This window comes from Monodon monoceros, unplaced genomic scaffold (genome assembly GCF_005190385.1).
Source record: "Monodon monoceros isolate NGI ecotype Baffin Bay Population unplaced genomic scaffold, NGI_Narwhal_1 Super_Scaffold_5, whole genome shotgun sequence".
In the NCBI taxonomy this organism is placed as follows: Eukaryota; Metazoa; Chordata; class Mammalia; order Artiodactyla; family Monodontidae; genus Monodon; species Monodon monoceros.
The window spans coordinates 67,636,765-67,656,964 of NW_021703782.1; the positions used below are offsets into that span (position 1 = coordinate 67,636,765).

Genomic DNA, 20,200 nt, shown 5'->3' on the forward strand with positions numbered 1-20,200 from the left:
AAAGAAAGAAAGAAAGAAAGAAAGAAAGAAAGAAAGAAAGAAAGAAAAATCTACACATCAATAAAAAGGTGAGCAGTTTTGCAGGATACTAGATCAACATAAAAAAATCAATATATTTCTATATACTACAAGTAGGTAATCCAAAAACAAAATTAAGAACAGAATTCCATGTAAAACAGCATCAGAAACAATGTAGGAATCAATTTAATCAAAGAAGCACAAGACTTACACACTGAAAACTACAAGACACTGTTGAAAAATATTTTTAACAATTAAAATAAGTGAAAGCCATCCTATGCTCATGGATCAGAAAACTTAATATTATTAAGATGAAAATACTCCAGTTGATCTACAGTTTCAATAAAAAGCCTTTTAAAATCCCAACTGGTTTAGTTTTTATGGAAATAGACATGTTGATCCTAAAATTCACATGGGAATTCAAGGGGCTAGGATAGTCAAAACAATCTTGAAAAAGAACAAAATTGGAAAACTCAGGCTTCTTGATTTCAAAACTTAGTTTAAAAACTACAGTAATCAAGACAGCATGGTACTGGCACAAAGACAGACATGGACCAATGGAATAAGATTGAAAGTCCAGAAATAATCCTTACATTTATCATCAACTGATTTTCAACAATGTCAAGACTATCAAATAGGGAAAGAAAAGTCTTTTCAAAAAATGGTGCAGGGTCAGCTAGATATCTTCATGAAAATGAATGAATTTGATTGACATTTATCTCACACAGTATAAAAAAATTAACTCAAACTGGATTATATACTAAATTTACCACTTAAACTATATTCTTGGAAGAAAACATATGCATAAATCATTATAACCTTGGGATAAGTAATGGTATCTTAGGACACAAAAGCACAAATGACAAGAGGAAAAATAAGTAAATTGGGTTCATCAAAATTAAAAACTTTCATGTTTCAAAGGACACCATAAAGAAAGTGAAAATACAAACCATAGAATGGGAGAAAATATCTAACAAGGGACTTGCATCCAAAATGTATAAGGAAATCTTACAAATCAGTAATAAAAAGAAAACTACCCCAGTTTTAAAATGGGCTAAAGCTTCAAATAGATATTTTTCCAAAGAATATATTCAGATGGCCTATAAGCATGTGAAAAGTTATTTAACACCATTAGTTAGTAGGGAAATAGAAATTGAAATTACAGTGATATACTAATTCACATTGACTAGGATGGTTATAATAAAAAACAGAAAGTAACAAATGTTAGAGAGGATGTGGAGAAGTTAGCACATACACTGCTGGTGTATCATACACTGCTGGTAGGAATGTAAAATGAGGTGATGACTTGGAAAACCTTTCTTCAAAATGTTAAATACAGAAATAACATGTGACCCCAACTGTATTCTCAAATATGTGATCAAGCAGAATAAAAAATTATTCCACACAATACTTGAGCATGATAGTTCAGAGAATTACTTATAATATCTAAGAAATAGAAACAAGACAAATGTCCATCAACTGATAAATGTGTAAACATTAAGTGGTACATCCACACAATGGAATATATCACAAATAAAAAATGACAAAGTACTGATACATACTACAACATGGGTGAATCTTGAAAGTATTGTGATAAGTGAAAGAAACTAGTAACAAAACATTGTGTATTTTATAATTCCATTTAAATGAAATATCTAGAATAGGCAAATCTATAAAGACAGAAAGTAAACTCATAGTTGACTAGGGTTGGGGTGGTATTGGGAGGAAATGGGTGGTGACTGCTAAGAGATACAGGGTTTTTTTTTCTGGAATAATGAATATGTTCAAAACTTAGATGTAGTGATGTTTGCCTAAATCTATGACTGTACTAAACTCATGGAACAGTACCTTTTGAATGGCACATTTTGTGGTATATGAATTGTATTTCAATAAAGATGTAAAGAATTCATGAATAAATCTTAAATCTTTAATCTTCCATATTATGGTTGAAATCAATGCACTTAAGCTTGAGTAAATATAATATTAATATAATAGCAATAATAATAAAATAGCCACCCTTTATTGACTGCTTGGTACAACAACCACGTGAGTATCAGGCAGTGATTTTAGTACATTAAGTCTGATTTTTAAGATGCTTTGCAGAATGGATAACATTAGTCAACATATTACAGATGAGCAAATGGAATGTCATATAGATTAAGTCAGGAGGTCACAGCTAATTATCTGATAAATGGTAGAGCCAGGATATAAAATCAGTATAAGGCCCGTGTACTTTCCTTGTTCCATCTGGCCTTGACAAATGCCTACAGCAATATTTCATAAAATGTATTTGCAGGATACTAGTGCCAATAATAGCTCTAGATTTTGTATTTTAAAAGGACTGCATGGTTAAGACTGAGAAACACGGATCCAGAAAATATTATAACATATTGTATTCAGAGTCTACAATAAAGACACTAATCTAATTCATTCTGTATGGATGAACAAACGAGCCCATATTAAGACAAATGATTTTCCTAGCATTTCCTCATCTATGGCAGCACAAAAGTTGCCTTTCGAATAGGTGGTTTATTCCAGTATATCAGCCTTATATCAAGGGCAATGGCTTAGCTAGATTCGTGGAGTACAATATTATGTTTTTGGACAATTAGCAACATGATCACCACTCTCTTGAAAATGAGTTACTTCACCTCTTACTACATATTAACACATTACTATGGTGCTGGCTTCACCCTATTCAAACAAAAATGATAAATTTTTTCTTGAATACCTTGTCAGGCACTCATGAATATGGGCAATCTCTAGCATTCTGATTCCATCAGGTAATGAGGAACTTTCATAACAAAGGCTAGAAAAAGTCTGGACTTGAGATCCTCTCTTGCCTGCACAGAAAAATGAGGCTGGATATTTAACATTCACTCATATGCCCAGTGAAATGTGCTAAGTATATGTCACTTATTTTTCCAAAATAAATGAAGAAAATGCTTAAAACTTTAACTGCAAATCCAATGAAACACCTACCATTCCTTATTCCAATATTTCCTACTCATCACAGCTATATTAATCTTTGAAGCCCAGTCCGACCAGTAATCACCTACTCAATAACCATGCATGGTTTTTCTATTGTATGCAATACAAAATCCAAATCCCTTAGCCTGTCATTTATGATTTTTCCCAACAGATGGCCCCAGGCTTATTCACTATTCACACCTAATTTCCAGAAAACATCACAACTTGCTATTCTTCCAAATGAGGCCCATACTTTATAATTGCTGGGTCTTTGCTCATATTTTTTCCCATGCTCAAAAGCCTTTGTTTTCCCCACTGCTTAGCAAAATTCGAATCACTTTTCATCCCAAAGGCAACTTCCATGATAAATTTGTTCTTCATTCCCAAATCAGATATAAGTTGTACTTTTTCTGAATTCTTTGGAAATTTTTTTTATAGAACTCATCTAATACATTTACACTCACAATCTTATTTTACTTTGCTAAAATCCAAGAGGAAAGAATTTACACCCAAGCCTCCACTATTATGCTACTGAAGAAACTGATGGTTAGAAAATAGCCCCAGGTGAAGCATATACCAAAGACCAGAAACTGGATTAAAAATAATTTAGCTAAATCCAAAATGTGAGCTTTGCGATAATGATAGTAGGTGACTTTTTTTTTTTTCTTTGTCATGCCAATTGTATTTTAGGCCTGTTCTCTTTACTTTTAAAAACAATTCTTTCTTGAAGCTCTTTACTTTCTGGCTCTGGGACCTGATTTTCCTCCCATATCATGTATATTCTTTCTCAGTTTCTTTTTCAAATTTTTTTTACCTCGTCTCAATCCCTAATTCTTGTAATGTCCCAACCTTGGACTCTTGCTCTTCTTTATTTATACTCACTGTGATAGTTTTAAATACTATCTATGTACTTGTGACTCGAAGATTTACATATCCAACTCCAATCTCTCTGCTGAGCTATGGACTAAAATATTCAACCACCTGCTCAGAACCTCCATTTGGATGTATAATTTAAAGTTAAACTATTCAAAGGAGATCCTCTCTTTGTCTCCCCTATCAAAGTATATTCCTATACCTTCTCTCTTACCATATCACCAAACAGCATGCAATCTGTCCAGTAGTTCAAACTGAAAACCAGCAATGAACCTTGATTCCTCTTTCTTTCACATTTACCATCAGTAAGTTCTGCTTGTACCATCACAGTGTCTCACCACTTCTTACCACCTAGATTCTTACTGGGTTTTTCGAAGCCACAATAAATTCTTGCCTAGAACTTACCAAGTTTTTGTAAACAGGTCCTCTTCTTTCAATCCTGCTCCAGTACTGAAAAGCTTCCGTCTTCCACTCACCACCATTCTCAACCTCTCTAAGCTGACCTGAACAGACTGAATCTAGATTCAGTCTTGATTCTAGATTGCATTTGGTTTTGGCCAATGGTGAGTGTGTGGGTGGGGGCAACAGCAAGAGTTAGGAACAAGACCTTTCCATGCAGAGTGACTTGAGGTTGACCAGTCCCCGAATTTAAGGTCTTAATTTTTATCAGACACTCCTCTTCACACAGCTCTTTCTTTCCCCATTTCACTAACTGCTCCACTCCTCTGTGCTTCTGGGTCCAGTAGTGGTAAAAGCTCCCAAGTATTGGCCCTATGTTATTGCTCTATAGTTTACTAATTTGTTGTCTTTATTAACAGTCCTTTTATTAAGCTTTCCACGAAGTAGCAAAATTGAGTGTGGCATTGTGTCCAGCAAGAACTCCAGGTGATACACTACCTATGGCTTGTGCTATATATACACCATCTACAGCTTGTGCTATACATATCAACAATAATTATCTTTAAAAAACCAAAAAGTGAAATCATGAAATTGTTTCCTCTTGAAGCTCTTCTGAGACTTTCTAGTAAGGTCCAAATCTCTAACCATGGCCCTTAAGGCTTCTATGAGCTGGCTCTGGCCATGACTCCAGGTTCATCTCCCACTCTCCCCACTTTCATTCATTTCATTCCTGCTGTCTTGACTTTCCATTTTATTCCTCAAGCAAAAATATACCATACTGAGCTTATTTCTATCTCAGAGCCATTGCATCTTGTTAGTTCTTCCTGAAATGTTCCTCACACACAGGTGATCATTGCTTGCTTCTTCATTTTATTTAGGTATTATTTAGACAGGCCTTCTTAACTACCCTTTCAAAAACAGTCCCCCATTCGTATTTATTATCTAGTTGTTTGCCTGACTTTATTTTTCTCCTAGAATTTATCTCTACCCAAAATTGTATTTTATAGTTATTTGTTTATTTGAATATTGCCTGCTTCATTCACTAGAAGTTTCACAATGTCAAGAATTTTATGTGTCTTAGTTACTGTTATATTCAGAGTAAGAAAACAGTGCCCGGAATATACTAGTGCTATGAAAAAAAAAAAAAAAAGAATGATTTGAGTGCATGAATGAATGAATAAATGAGGTAGTCAGGTAGGTACTATTAGAGTCACCACTTTACAGACAAGGAACTGAGAGTTAACTAGAAAATTGCAAACCTGAGAATACTGAATTATTTTAATAAAGGTAAGAACTATGTATTGATACACGTTTTATTTCCCTTAAGCCCTGACACAGTGCTTGAACATGGCAATCTCTCCATTGATTTATGTTCACTAATGATGGAGGCTTTTTAAAGAAGAGCAATGTGGCAGCAACATGCAGACTGACTTCTGGAAGGGAAGCTGGTTAGAAATTTATCTTAGTAGTATGCATGTATTTCCATATAGTCTCAGACAACATAAATTGACCATTAAAAAGGTATTTTAATAAAGGCATCTATGATTATTACAGTCAAGTATGAAGGCTTTACATGTATTTATTTACAATTGTTTACCTAGTTTGTAGATTATCCAGGCTTTGCTTACTACTTGTCTTTTGGAAGATCTGCTTTTTGGACATTTCATGGTTCATTAATAAATTTATCAAAGAGTTTACGTAGGAAAAAAAACTATCAGAAATTCACTGCAGTCACTACAAAATTTTTATTAGTAGCTCTGCTACAAGCAAGTAACAGCATTTTAGAAATAAATGTGATATTATGTTATTTATGTAGTATGATATTACCCTTGAATTCAGCTTTACAACTATTTTGCAAACCTATACTGAATATATAATAGTTTATAATGTGATGTGTGGGAATTAAAAAATGTAGAAATCAAACCCACTCTATCTTATTGGTTAAGTAGTTAAGGAACACACATGAAGCAAGTAGATATCCAGTTCAAGACAAGATGCTATGCAAGCCCACAGGATATACTGGATTAAGTGCAAAAAGTCGTGCAGAAGCTGCTTTAGAGGAAGAAAGTTGACAGAGACAGTCTCGCATGGAGAAAGGAAAACCTTACATGAGCATTCAGCCTGCTGAAGATTCGATAATTATGATGATGGCTTTTCAATGAAGCAAACAGCCATAGCCTGTTTCCAGAGAAACCACCACCTCATCCGTGAAATCCTAAGTGAGAGTGTGGTGCCAGACGTTCGGTCAGTTGCCATAACAGCTAGAATGCAGGTCCTCAAATGACAGGTCCAGTCCTTAATGGTTCATCAGTGAAAACTAGAAGCTGAACTTCTTCAAACAGAGGAATGACACCAAGAAAAGAAGAGGAAGTTCCTGGAAAGCACAGATTCATTTAACAATGAACTTAAAAGCTTGTGTGGTTGAAAGTAGAAGTGGATATGGAAAAATCTGCAGCTGAAATTGCACAGGCTGAGGAACAGGCTCACAAGAAGCAGGAAGAAAGGGAGAAAGAGGCAGCAGTGCAAGCTGAGCACAGCCAGAGCAGTAGTGTTCCTGAGGAGGCGCCAGCAGCTAATAAGACCGAAGAAAAGAAGACGAGAGCGTCCTGAAGGACACAGAGGAGACACTCCTTGAAGAAACGACAGAAAGTCAACAGAATGGTGAAGAAGGCACATCTACTCCTGAGGACGAGGAGAGCGGGCAGGAGGGGGTGGACAGTCTGGCAGAGGAAGGGACCAGTGATAGTAACACGGGCTTGGAGAGCAACAGCGCAACCGTGCAGGAGCCACCAACGGATCTCGTACCAGAAGGTGGCAAAAAAGAATCAATATTGCCTTGTTTTATGTGTTCTAAATACTTTTTTTAAATGAAAAAATGCTTTTTGAGTTTTTAAAAAAAAGTTTGCTTAGGTTCTCCAAGATCATCCTAATATGTTTTTCATGAATAATTTTGATTTGGTTTAACCAAATATTTACAACCATAGCATGTGACATTTATGTCTAGAGCAATGGAATTTTGTTGTGCTTTGCATGATTGTGAATTTGGTGATTTTGATACTCGTCTAGTTTCTACATTTTTTTCCCCTGAAAAATGAAGAAATAGCTACTAGTCCTTCTGTTACAATATTGTAAAAATACTTAGACCATGGTAATTCCATGAAATGAAGATACATTCTAACCACAAAAACTTTATGATAAAAAGTATCATTAGAAAATTAAGGATTTTAGGAACTATGCTCTCAGGTTAAGAACAGACTGGGATTCTCAAATCTAATAAGCAACATCAGAAAAATAACGAAGAATAGAAAAGCCTTCTTTCTTAAGGGTACATAATGCCTTCATGTATTTCTTTTATGTAATTCTATATTCTTACGTTTGTCTCAATGTAAAAGAGCCTCTAAAACAATTTTAAGCATTATTGTTCTTGGTCGGTAAATTGCTACTAATCTTTCTAACAAAGGACAGAGTTTCTGTTTTGTACAATGTCTATTACATTAAGATGTTAAAAAATACCATTATTGTGAGATATTTAGTGAACACTAAACTTAAACGAATTCTCTAAGACTAAGTCAAATGAAGAAAGATTAAAGATAAAGACAAATTTGAATTCAATGTCATAATACCAATAAACACAAATTAGGAAATTTAAGTTGATACAGGTTAGAATCTACAATGAAAATATTAATACAGCAAATTGAACAGCATTTAACAAAAACTACAGAAAAGAAAATCAGATAGAAACAACTTTTAAATATATTTTTTTTATTTTAGGAAAGTTTAGGAGTTGCAGAAATATTAGACTCCTTGTATACCTCACACTCAGGTTCTCTATTGTTGAAATTACCATTACACTTCTCACAACTAATGAAGCATTATTATTAACTAAGGTTGATATTTTATTCAAATTTCCTTAGTTTTTGCCTCATGTCCTTTCTCTGTTCCATGACTGCATCCAGGATATCACATTATATTTAGTTTCCTCAGGCTTCTCTAGATTATGTTTCTTAGACTTTCCTTTTTTATTTGATTACTTTGATAGTGTTGAGGAGTAGTCATCAAGTATATCATAAAATGTCCTTCAGTTTGGGCTTGTTTTATGTTTTTCTCATGGTTCCACAGTGTTTATGGATTTGGTAAGGAAGACCAAAGATGTAAATTGCCATTCTCATCACATCGTATCAAGGGTACATGCTATTAACATGACTTTATCCCTGATATTAATCTTTTTCTCCTGGCAGAGGTAGTGTTTGTCGGGGTTTTTTTTCCACTTGAAAGTTTTCTTCTTTCTTTCCATGATATACTCATTAGTAGGAAGTTACTACAGTTAACTCTTGAATAATGTGGGGATAAGAGCTGCTGGTCCTTAGCACAGTCGAAAATCTGCCTATAACTTACAGTTGGCTCTCTGTATTTGTGGTTCCTCCATATCAGCAGTTCCTCCTTATCTATGGTTCTGCATCCAAGAATTCAACCAACTTTGGATCATGTAGAAACATTATATTTAATATTGGAAAAAATCCATATATAATTGGAATTGTGCAGTTCAAACCCATGTTGATCAGGGTCACACATGAGGGGTGAGACTTTATCCTCCACCTCCTTGGGAAGACAGTAGCTACATAATTTATTTGTAATTCTTCTGCATTGGAGATTTGTCTCTCTTTCTCATGTACCTTTTTATTTAATCATTTATTTATATCAGTCCAGCACACAGATATTTATTTTATACTTTGGGCTAGAATCCAAAGCTACCATATTTATTTTATTGCTCAAATTGTTCCAGTTTAGAACCATTGAGAGTTTTTTCAGTTGGTTCCTGTGACCTTTGACATATCCCCACTGTTTTTTTTTTGTTTTTTGAGTACTGTCTTACATTTTGGCATGACAAACCACTCAATGATTCATCTTGTATATTTCATGCCTCTATATTCCCTTCCTTCAACTGGGAAAAGTTTTCAGAATTGTCTCCTTATGAATCCTTTTTCCCTAGATATTAGGCATTTGTTAAGATTCTGGATGGGTTTCAAGATGGCTATTCGCCCAATTTCCCAGCTAACACCATCAAGGAATCTCTCTCATGTCCTCACCAGGAGAATTTGGTGGGTTCCTGGAGTAAAGGTATGAATAAGTGTGGGGCCCTCTTATGATTGCAGTCCCCAAGAGTTTCTCACTTTCAAGCTAGCCTGCACTCTGCCTCCAGCAGTTCCTCAAGATTACCATTTAAATATTCCTACTAGTTTAAGGATTCTCATATTTTGTTCTCCAGGTAAGCAAATCTCTGGAGCTAAGTCTTTCTGGATGTGACTGTTTCTCTAAATTTGGGGGTTTCAGCTTGCCCTGTGATCTTTGTTCAATGATGGGTCAAAAAATTATTGATTTTTAATATTTCTGGGTTTTTTATTCTAAGGATGGGAGTTAGGAATTGATGCTGAAACCCAATCTCTGGAAATATTTATAACTCATATCATGACTGATCATTGACAAAATGTAGAATTCCGTAGATAATGAAATTAGTAATGTTATACTAACAGTCATGCTTTGAAATATAACTTCTAAAAATTTAGAAAAAAATTATTTTCAAATATTTACAAAAGTTGATCATTTACAAATATGAGACAAGTAAAACTTTAAACAACTTCAAGGCTAAAAAGATACATATTATATTTATAGTAATATTATTGAACTAGATCTTAATAGTAAAAGGAGAAAATAATAAATTTGTGTAGTACTTTTATAAACATTTTCTTAAATCTTAAATGGAACTATTTGTTAACCTCATCATACCTAGCACTAGTTCTATTTATTTTCATAACTTAATAATTTTCCACAAAATATCAATACTTGTAGTTATATATGGTTAGAAAAATTATTCTAACAAAAACAGAATATATCTATTTTAATTTTTAAAATAAACATCATTTTAAGCTTTCCAATTAGAAATAATTCATATGTTTTTGACACAATCAAAGCTTCTCATTTACAAATTTAGAATCCAATCTAAGTAGTTACCAGTCATTGGATCCTGAAATATTTACACCCAACATTAAAGACAGAGCATAGTAACAGATGCACATTTAATACAACTATAATTTTGCCTAATTAGCTAGCCAAGTTTTAAAATGGAAACAGTGCGCAATTCCTTTAAGATCACTGTCATTCCTTGCAACCCTGAAGTGAAAAAATTCAAATTCCTTGTCGGAAGATTGCAGCCACTATAGAAACCATCAGGATCTGTAGCAAGGTTTCCATCCATTTTTGTCTTTCATCAGTTTCCTCCCTTTCTGTTTTATGGGAGATATATGCTTTAAAAGAGTTAACTAATTGAACTTCATTCTGAAAAATTAATTCTTTAAAACAGAATTTTTTTTTTTACTTTTATGGGTTTTTTTCACTTTCTATGCTTTTCTGGGGAAAATGGATTTGTATAAATATTTTCAACTAGACTGCTTGGTTTTACTCAGCTTGGGGATTTTATAATTGTTATTTTAATTCTGAGCTTACACCCTGAGGCAGTTTCATGAAGGGCGCAATTTTTGAAAATCAACTGAATCAATAGGTTGTATGGTTTTTAATTTTTTACGATAAATGTTCCTTGCAGCTTCAGGCCTCTCATCTTGAAAGATTTCACATTAGAATATGAGGCAACAGAGTAAAGGTGAAATGACAGTTGGAATGATTCAAAACTTATCAGCTTATAAACAACTGAAATATAAGTTAAGAATAATACATCACTTGTGTCGAATGTGTGTCTAAACATCAGCATTTTGTAGCCTCAAAAATAGATCAATTATTTTAAATAAAGCCTTTCTTTTCAAGAGGAGCTGAAGGGAATAAAAAGAATTTTTCACTCATTTGAGAAGGAAATGAGTCCATGGGGGAACTTTGCATGGGGGCCTGATGGAGCATAAAGAGACAACTAGAGCCCAAAGCAGGCTTCTTAAACTTATTTAAAATATTTCTTTTTGCATTTTTTTTATTTTAAAGCTTTCAAGTTTTAATCGTTACCATATGGGATTTAGAAAGAAATTGTTAAGAAATAATTGCTCACAATAATCATAAGTAGTCTGAATTAAATTAGAGCAGAGAGTGAGAGACGATGCGGTGAGTATGAATTTGCTTTTAAAGACAGATGCTTAATGGAAGGGCAGGTTTAATATTGTATGTGAAATCATTTGTTACTGGCAAGACACCCTAAGCATTTCAAGTTCAAGTGGACAATATTAATATTTGGATTCAGTTATCACCCATGGATTTATCATTTTTTAAATGCTATTAGTCAATTATTAACATATTAGGGAAGATACTTCCTTAAGTGTACCATCTTTGTAAAGGAACTTCTAAAAAGTTTTGTGTAAATAATGTTATATTGTTCTCACAGAACATTTGATGTATTCTTTAAAGGAAAGGTAAAAAAACTTAAGAAACAAACACCACACATATGTTTTCTTGCCCTGTACATTGAAACTACACAGAAATAGTGACATTTCAAAAGCAAAGAGCACATTTAACTCCCATTACAAAAGACATTTCCCTCTAAAAAGAAGTCAGGTCTCATGGAGAAAAATGGGGGATTTACAGGACAAGGAAAGTTCAAAGAGAATGTAGAAAACCTTCCTGGCCAGAAAGAAAAAAAACAAAAAAAGAAAGCTCTCCTTTAAAGAAGAATGCCAGGTAATAAAAACAAGGGGAAAAATGAAAACTGACTACCACTCTAGCAACACAATAGATGCAGACTTGATCAACAATGAGTGTGAGAGCTGTGGAGTGAAGGGAAGGATTGAATCAGAAAGTATGCTTTTAAAATGGAGAGGTCTGGCTGTCCCTATCTTAGTCAAGTGGTTAAAATTGGCATTGTCAACGGTGAGATGGCCTCACTTGATATGCCTCCCAAGGGCACATCATAATCTTGTGGTTTGAAGTTGCTTTCATAACTTTCACCTGAGTTTTATTCTGAGGAAGCAGTCAGAAGAATCTGGGTACGGGATGATCTGCAGGGCTATTTGACCACACCATTCTAATAAATAAATACAATGAAGAAATGAGAGGAGGGCTTCCCTGGTGGCACAGTGGTTGAGAGTCCGCCTGCCGATGCAGGGGACACGGGTTCGTGCCCTGGTCTGGGAAGATCCCACATGCCGCGGAGCGGTTGGGCCTGTGAGCCATGGCCTCTGAGCCTGCTCGTCCGGAGCCTGTGCTCCGCAACGGGAGAGGCCACAACAGTGAGAGGCCCGCGTACCGCAAAAAAAAAAAAAAAAGAAATGAGGGAGGTGACTTAAGACACATAGCAGACAAATGTACTACGTAAACCTTGCTTGGTTCCTGAATCGAAAAAACAACCGTCCCCTCTAAAGGACATTTTGGGAACAACTGAGGACATTTGAGTATGATCTATATTTGGTCAATGCTATTAAATTAGTGTTGGTTTTCTTAGGTAGTAGGTTTTGCAGGAGAATGCCCTTGCTTTAAGAAGAAGCATGCTAAAGTATTTAGATGTGAAGGGTTATACTGCCTCAGCCTACTAGTGTCTTTTGGCAGGGGGGTGTGGGGGAGGGGAGAGAGAGAGAAGAAAGAAAAGGAGGAGGTGGAGTGGGGATGGGAGGAGGAAGAGGAGAAGAGAAAGAAAGAACAAAAGAGGAAAGAAAGAAAAGGAAAGAAGGAAGAAAGGAAGGAAGAAAAATGGAAAAGAGAAAAAGAAAGAAAGGAGAAAGATGGAAAGATAGGAGCAACGGTGTCAAGGTTTTAACAAGTGATGAATCTGTATAAGGAGTATGTTTTATTGTGTTATTTATCAACTATTCTGTAGACCTGAACTATCTCAAAATAAAATGAAATAAATGTATAGAAAAAAATTGATGTATATAAATAACTTCTTAGTTTCTTTAATCTTAGAACATACCATAGTAAAAAGCATAATGTGGGCACTATGTTGCTATTATGATTTAAAAGTATGATTTCAAATTGTTTGGGCTCATTGAGACCACCACTAGAGTGAAAGATAAAATATGAGAAAATATAAAAACAATAAAAATTATATTTTATGTCAGGAAGGTACAGGGGCAGGGGAGACAATTGAAGAGAGGGATATTAATAAATATTTTAACTGAATCAAATAATGTATGTGCTTTTTAAAAATTTTTATTTATTGATTTTTGGCTGCATTGGATCTTCATTGTTGCGTGCAGGCTTTCTCTAGTTGCGGTGAGCAGGGGCTACTATTCTCACTGCGGTGGCTTCTCTTGTGGAGCACGGGCTCTAGGCTCACGGGTTCAGTAGTTGTGGCTCGTGGGCTCTAGAGCACAGGCTCAGTAGATGTGGTGCACGGGCTTATTTGCTCCTCAGTATGTGGGATCTTCCCAGACCAGGGCTCGAACCCGTGTGCCCTGCATTGGCAGGCAGATTCTTAACCACTGTGCCACCAGGGAAGCCTTGTATGTGCTTTTTAAGGTATCAAAGAATGTAGATTGTTGAAACTGTTGTTACGATAATGAGATTTTAATAATCATAGACAACTTTATTCAGAAATTTAAGACCAGCAGAAAAAAAAATTGGGTTTTATTTTAACAAACATTTCTTAAAAATCTATTATGGGTAAAAAGAGAAATGCATGTTATGAAAGGAATGATGTGCAGCTAATGTTCCTTATATAATATTATTTTCAATATGTGTTTTGGAAATAGAAAACAAATGAATGCTCAATATCTTGTGTGCTACTTACTAAAAACAGAAAAGGGTCTGAATAAATAATTTACATTTAGCTAACCTAAAAATGATCAATTGTATTTTAAAGTAGAACTATTAAAAAATTGGACATATTTGGTTGGGATATTTTCCAAAGTACAATTACTTACAAATAATAATAACTTTTACCAAGATAGACAAGCAATGAACCAAAACAACCAAATCTGGTACTTTGTTAGAAAAGTGTGTATGACACAGAATGACAGCTTAGAGTCAGTCTTTTTTATATTCAGAACCTAGATCTCTCACTTATTATCTGAATGATCACATGCAATTTACATAAATCTCTAAGTCTTAGCTCCCTCTTCTGTGAAAAGGAATAATACTTGTAAATTTCTTATCATAGTGTTTGTCATATAAGAAGCCCTCCATAAATGTTATATTACTGTTGCTACTACCCTTATTAAAAAGCAATTTTTAATTGTTAGATCCAAAATATAAATAAGAAGAGTTTTAAAGGAGGTGATATAAAGCTAGTCAGCACATGAATCGCTTTACATAATAACCATTAGTAATTGCTTATAAATGTCGCATTGTTTACTTATAAAAATAAACATTTTCTAACATACAGAGGTCTAAAGGCATGAGCAAAACTTTCTCTAGGTTGTTCTGTTTTGACTGTCAAGGAAGAGAAGGGACAAAAGTCAAGAAGTAGTGTGGAACAGGCATGGTCATTTTAACCACAGACAGAAAGCTTACACTGGGCTCCAGCAGAGAGGGGCCTGACCTACTAACGACCATCTTTTGAAGTGACAGAAGAAAACTTCCCAAGCCTCCTTATGTTGAATGAAGACATTTCAGAGCCTTTCACTAGATTGTTATTATTTTTTTATTTTACAATAGTGAACATGCAAAAATAAAAACAAGCTTTTGTTGGAATGTCTTAAATTAGTGGCTTATAACTCTTAATTTAGCTCAATATTGTATTTTTCTTATATTTAATCATCTTAGAGAACTATATGTCCTCTTATATTTAGATTCTTTCTCCTTGTGTAGAAAAACAAGTAGGGATAAATGTAAGTTAAGTTGGACTGATGGATGTTCTTCCATGTCCTCTACAATCAGCAATAATTTGCTTTCTATGACCATGCACACTTTTATTAAGTTTTCAGAATTATGACATCGAAGGGGACAATCTGCTATTACAGTATTGTTTTACATTTGTTGTAAAAATGTTAATTGACTTAAACTTTACAATATCCATGACCACATTTTGCTCATTTCCCCTCACTGGATCCAGTGGAACCAATGATGTGATCTGTGGAGCTGTGGTGGAAACAACAGTGAGCCAGTTTTCCATGGGGTCTCCTCTTTTGGTTCAGATTGATATAGAACCAAATCCAGTACAGAATAACCATATTTATTCAATCCTAAGGCCTTTATTTTTTAACATGTTTATATTTCTGAAATCAACTATTATGTCAAATAAACTTGCCAGCCATTGTTTTCTTTTTTTTCCCAAAAGCCTCTTTTTAAATAAATGAGACATCATGCAATTGATGTTTTCTGAGTATCAAGAACTATGGCTTGTTTGTTTCTATGATTACTAGTTAAATAATCTTGTCATAGAAGATGCTTTAGAGATGTAGTTGCTTTCTATCTTAGAGAATTTATTGGCTTTCAACTTTTAGTCAGCCATACCCAAAGTACCCTTCTGAATAATCCCTAGATTGCTTCATACCCTAAGTTGCTGTGGTTGTTGCCTCATGGACCTACTTCCCTGGACAGATAAGTTGATGAGGCTTGAGGACTGACTGAAAGCAACTAACTCTATGGTTAGTTGAGGGTATCAGCCGCTGTGGTGATAGGGCATGATCTGCTCCCAAATTCTTTACACTGAAAAGTTACCAACTGAACCAATCTTAACTTCTCTTTTTTTTCCAGTTGAAGGGAGAGCTCTGTGGAAACAATCAGCGTATAGCAAAAAAAAAAAAAAAAAAAAGAAGGCTGTAAGCAAAAGTCATGATGTAAAGAGGAGAGTAGAGAGGGAAATGAGGTAGATAAGGGAAAAGACAGCCAGAAAGAACCAGAGCCTGCCAGATAGAACAACAGAAGCCTGCTTCTGAGGAGACAACTACTCGTATGAATGCTGGGCCGTTAGCCTGCTGTTGGACTACCAGAGTGACACGTGCCCTGAATGACACTCAAATATTTTATGCTTCCTAACTAGGTGGTTGTGCAGATATTCTGAATGATCCTCTTGTTTCTCATGAAGCCCTCTGAAAAAAATGCTTCCTTCACTTTCTTATTTATCCCTAAGCTAAGCTCCTATTACCTAAGCTGTCTAGTTATGACTACAGAGGAAGAAAAGTTGAGTAAACAGTATTATTAACATACATAACTCAACTGAGTTAAGGTGGGAAATACCAATGGATGCCCAAGAGTTTTGATTCAATCTTCATTCCCCTAAACAAAGGGTTCTATTATAGTGATATATTCCGGCCAGATCCCACAACAGGACACTGCCCTGATTCTATTGATGCTTTTTATCCATATCTTTCTTGTCTGTAACTGATAATCAGGATTATAAAGTCTTGATTTTCCCTCAGGCTATGTAACCAGATGCCACTGTCTGAGAATTTCAGGTTGAGTTCCTAAGCAGAGAAAAGTAGGAGACAGGTGCCTCTACATTTTAAAGAGAGTTGCTGCATCAATTAGTACAGTGCAGGAAAGAAAAAGCCACTCTAGGAATTCGGAGTAGAAAGAAATTTAAGAGTTTTCACAGACTTCACAAGTATCAGAATGGCTGGGAGAACAATATTCAAGAAGGTCACTGTTTGTTTTCACCAAATTTGGGAGGGCAAGGATTGCAGGGAAAATGCCATCAAAGACTCCATCTGTCTAAAGCACCAAAAGGAGGAGTAGGATGCCTGCAGGTGTCTGAAAACCTCTCATCTGCCACCTGCCAAGACCCACATACCATACCTACCCAGAAGCTCTCATCAGAGAACAATGGTTTTCTCTCTCTTCAGTTTTCTTAAACTCCCATGAATATCTCTTATTGGCAGAGTCAGACTCACACTGTGCTGACAAAGGATTCTGGGAAATATGCTTCCCAGATTTCTTCCTTCAAACCTAAGGGTGAATGTAACAGGAGGTGGGGGGATACTGACTTGATAGCAAACAATGCTACATAGCAGCTAAGGAGCTTCCAGACTGCAAAGCTTAGTAAGACTTACAGGGCTTCTCAAAGGTAGATAAGATGTTCCTGAGATCACCAACTCATCAGTGGTCTTGAGCCTTTAGGAAAGCTAATTATAGGCTTAGAGAGAAAATGCTTTTTCTCTTCCCTTTCTAGTAGAGAAGAAAGGCAAGTGTTTGACCCCTCCCCAGCCTACTACATTCACTCGAAGAGGTGCTTGCAGAGGTGGAGGTAACTGCATAAACATCTCATACCCTGGTTCAATGCTCGCCAAGCGGCTGAATCAATCAGGCTGCACTGGGTCTGCCATTTGAGCTGAAAAAAGTGAAGTTAGAGAATTTATTAATAAAAAATGGTATGTTTGGCCCTCCTCTTTAACCCTGGACTTTGGGGGCATGTGCCTGCTTCCTACCAGAATTTTGAAGGCAGAATGTTGGTTGGAACAGTGAGCAACAGCAGAGTGATTTGGGAAACCAGTGAGAAGCAAAATACGTACACCCACCATTCGTGGGACAAAGATGAGTGAATTTCCCATGGGTTTGAATGAAGGCCATGGAGGTTAGCCAGGCTGTAAGCCATTGTGAAAGAACTCTGCATTGGAGGGTAGCCTGTAGGTAAGGGGATACCAGTAGTACAAAGTAATGAATAGACCCCTGGGAATAGAAGCTAAGCGTGTACCAATACATCAGGCAGAAAGTGCACTGCACATCAGGGATGTGTGACCCATGAGAAAACCTCAGGTGATCATTTAAGACTGTTCCACGTAGAAGAAACCAGCAGTGAAATAATATATCATTTTGCCATTTTTCTCCTATTTCTCTTCCTTAACCTCGATATATCAAAGAAAGAAGAGAAAAGCAGAAGAGTGAGAGGGAGAGGCAGAGTGAGGAAGGAAAAAAGAGTTAAATACTGGCTTTAAACCCTTCCCTATTATGGGTGTCTTAGCCACATGTCAAACGTAAGCAGAGGGAGAGGGAAAGAGGTTGAACTGAATGTGAAATTCAAAATTAAATTTGAAAATCTTGGGTCTTTAATATTTAAAGTGCATCTAAATTATAAAAGTGAAAGTATTCCCACAAATGAAAGGAGCCTGAAAACAATAGGATAGGCTCAAGAAGTAATTAAAGAGAGAGTGAGGGATAATTGAGAGAGAATATTTGAAGGCAGTAGTTGAAGAAAAATAAAAACAGTTTTTGTTTACACCCCACTGTATTCCGTGGCTTCAATATTCCTTTTCTATATACATTGCAAAAATACTTGTTCTTTAAACATTTCTCTTACTTCCTTCTTTGTAACTTCTAATTCTATATATTTGTACACATTTATTGAGATAAAATTTACATACAATAAATTTCCCATTGCAGGTGAATTTTAACAATCGTATATGATCATGTAACCACCACCATAATGAAGCCACAAACATTTCCAACACCATAAAAAATTTCCGTGTGCCTCTTTGCAGCTTAGTGCCTGATCTGACCCTATCACCTAATCTCTGATCTTTCTGTCACCTTTTCTAGAAGGTCATACATGTGGAATTATAAAGAATGTAGTGTTTTATGTTTGACTTCACTTAGAAAAATATTTTTCAGATGTATATGAGTTGTTGAATGTATCAGTATTTTGTACCTTTTTATTGTTGAGGATAAATATATCACAATTTGTTTATCCATTCACCGATTGAGGAACACTTCAGTTTTTTCCAGGGCTGTATTTTTAAAAATAAAGCTGGTGTGAACATTCATATACACATCTTTATGTGGACATATATTTTCATTTCTCTTGGGTGAGACTGCTGGGTCATGCTGCTGGATATGTCCTTGTTTTTGTGTTTAAAGTTAAAAAAAAAACAAAAACAAGAGGATATCAAAATGGCCAGTAGACACATGGGAAAGGTGCTCAACATCCTTAACCAACAGGGTAATGCAAATTAAAAACACAATAAAAAAAATTAATTCTAATATCTATCACTATTGTTTTTAATCCCTTATAGTAGAAATCACTTACTTAATAAACAATTATACAAAATTACCCCCTTATGTTTTTTTAACATCTTTATTGGAGTATAATTGCTCCACAAGGTGTGTTAGTTTCTGCTTTAAAACAAAGTGAATCACACTTTGTTATAAAGCAGAAACTAACACACCATTGTAAAGCAATTATACTACAATAAAGATGTAAAAAAAAAAAAGAATAGCACTAAAAAATTATTAGATATGAGAGATCTGAAATGTGAAAATGATAATAATAGTGATAATAAAAGTAATAATGATAAAAAAATACTATATACTTGAAATATGCTAAGAGGCTAGATGTTACAAGTTATCATCATGGAAAACAGAGATAACTACGTGAGGTGATAGATATGTTAACTAAACTTACTGTGGGAATCATTTCACAATATATACATGTATCAAATCTCCACATTGTACACCTTAAAGTACACAATGTTATTTGGCAATTAAATCTCAATAATCTTCAGAAAAAACACAAAAAACAAAAAAAACCCTGAAGTGAATCAGCTATACATATACAAAATCCCCATCTCCTCCCTCTTGTGTCTCCCTGCCATCCTCCCTAACCCACCCCTCTAGGTGGTCACAAAGCACTGATTTGATCTCCCTGTGCTATGCGGCTGCTTCCTACTAGCTATCTATTTTACGTTTCGTAGTGTATATATGTCCATGCCACTCTCTCACTTCGTCCCAGCTCACCCTTCCCCTCCCCATGTCCTCAAGTCCATTCTCTACATCTTTGTGTTTATTCCTGTCCTGCCCCTAGGTTCTTCAGAACTATTTTATTTTATTTTTTTTAGATTCCATACATATGTGGTAGCATACGGTATTTGTTTCTCTCTTTCTGACTGACTTCACTCTGTATGACGGACTCTAGGCCCATCCAGCTCACTACAAATAACTCAATTTCGTTTCTTTTAATGGCTGAGTAATATTCCATTGTATATATGTGCCACATCTTCTTTATCCATTCATCTGTTGATGGACACTTAGGTTGCTTCCATGTCCTGGCTGTTGTAAACAGAGCTGCAGTGAACATAGTGGT

At 35.3% G+C, this 20,200-nt stretch overlaps 1 pseudogene; it reads left to right on the forward strand.

Annotated features, from left to right (window-relative positions):
• The first annotated feature begins 6,254 nt into the window (after positions 1-6,254).
• LOC114884455 lies at positions 6,255-17,135 on the forward strand (annotated as a pseudogene).
• Positions 17,136-20,200: the final 3,065 nt, after the last annotated feature.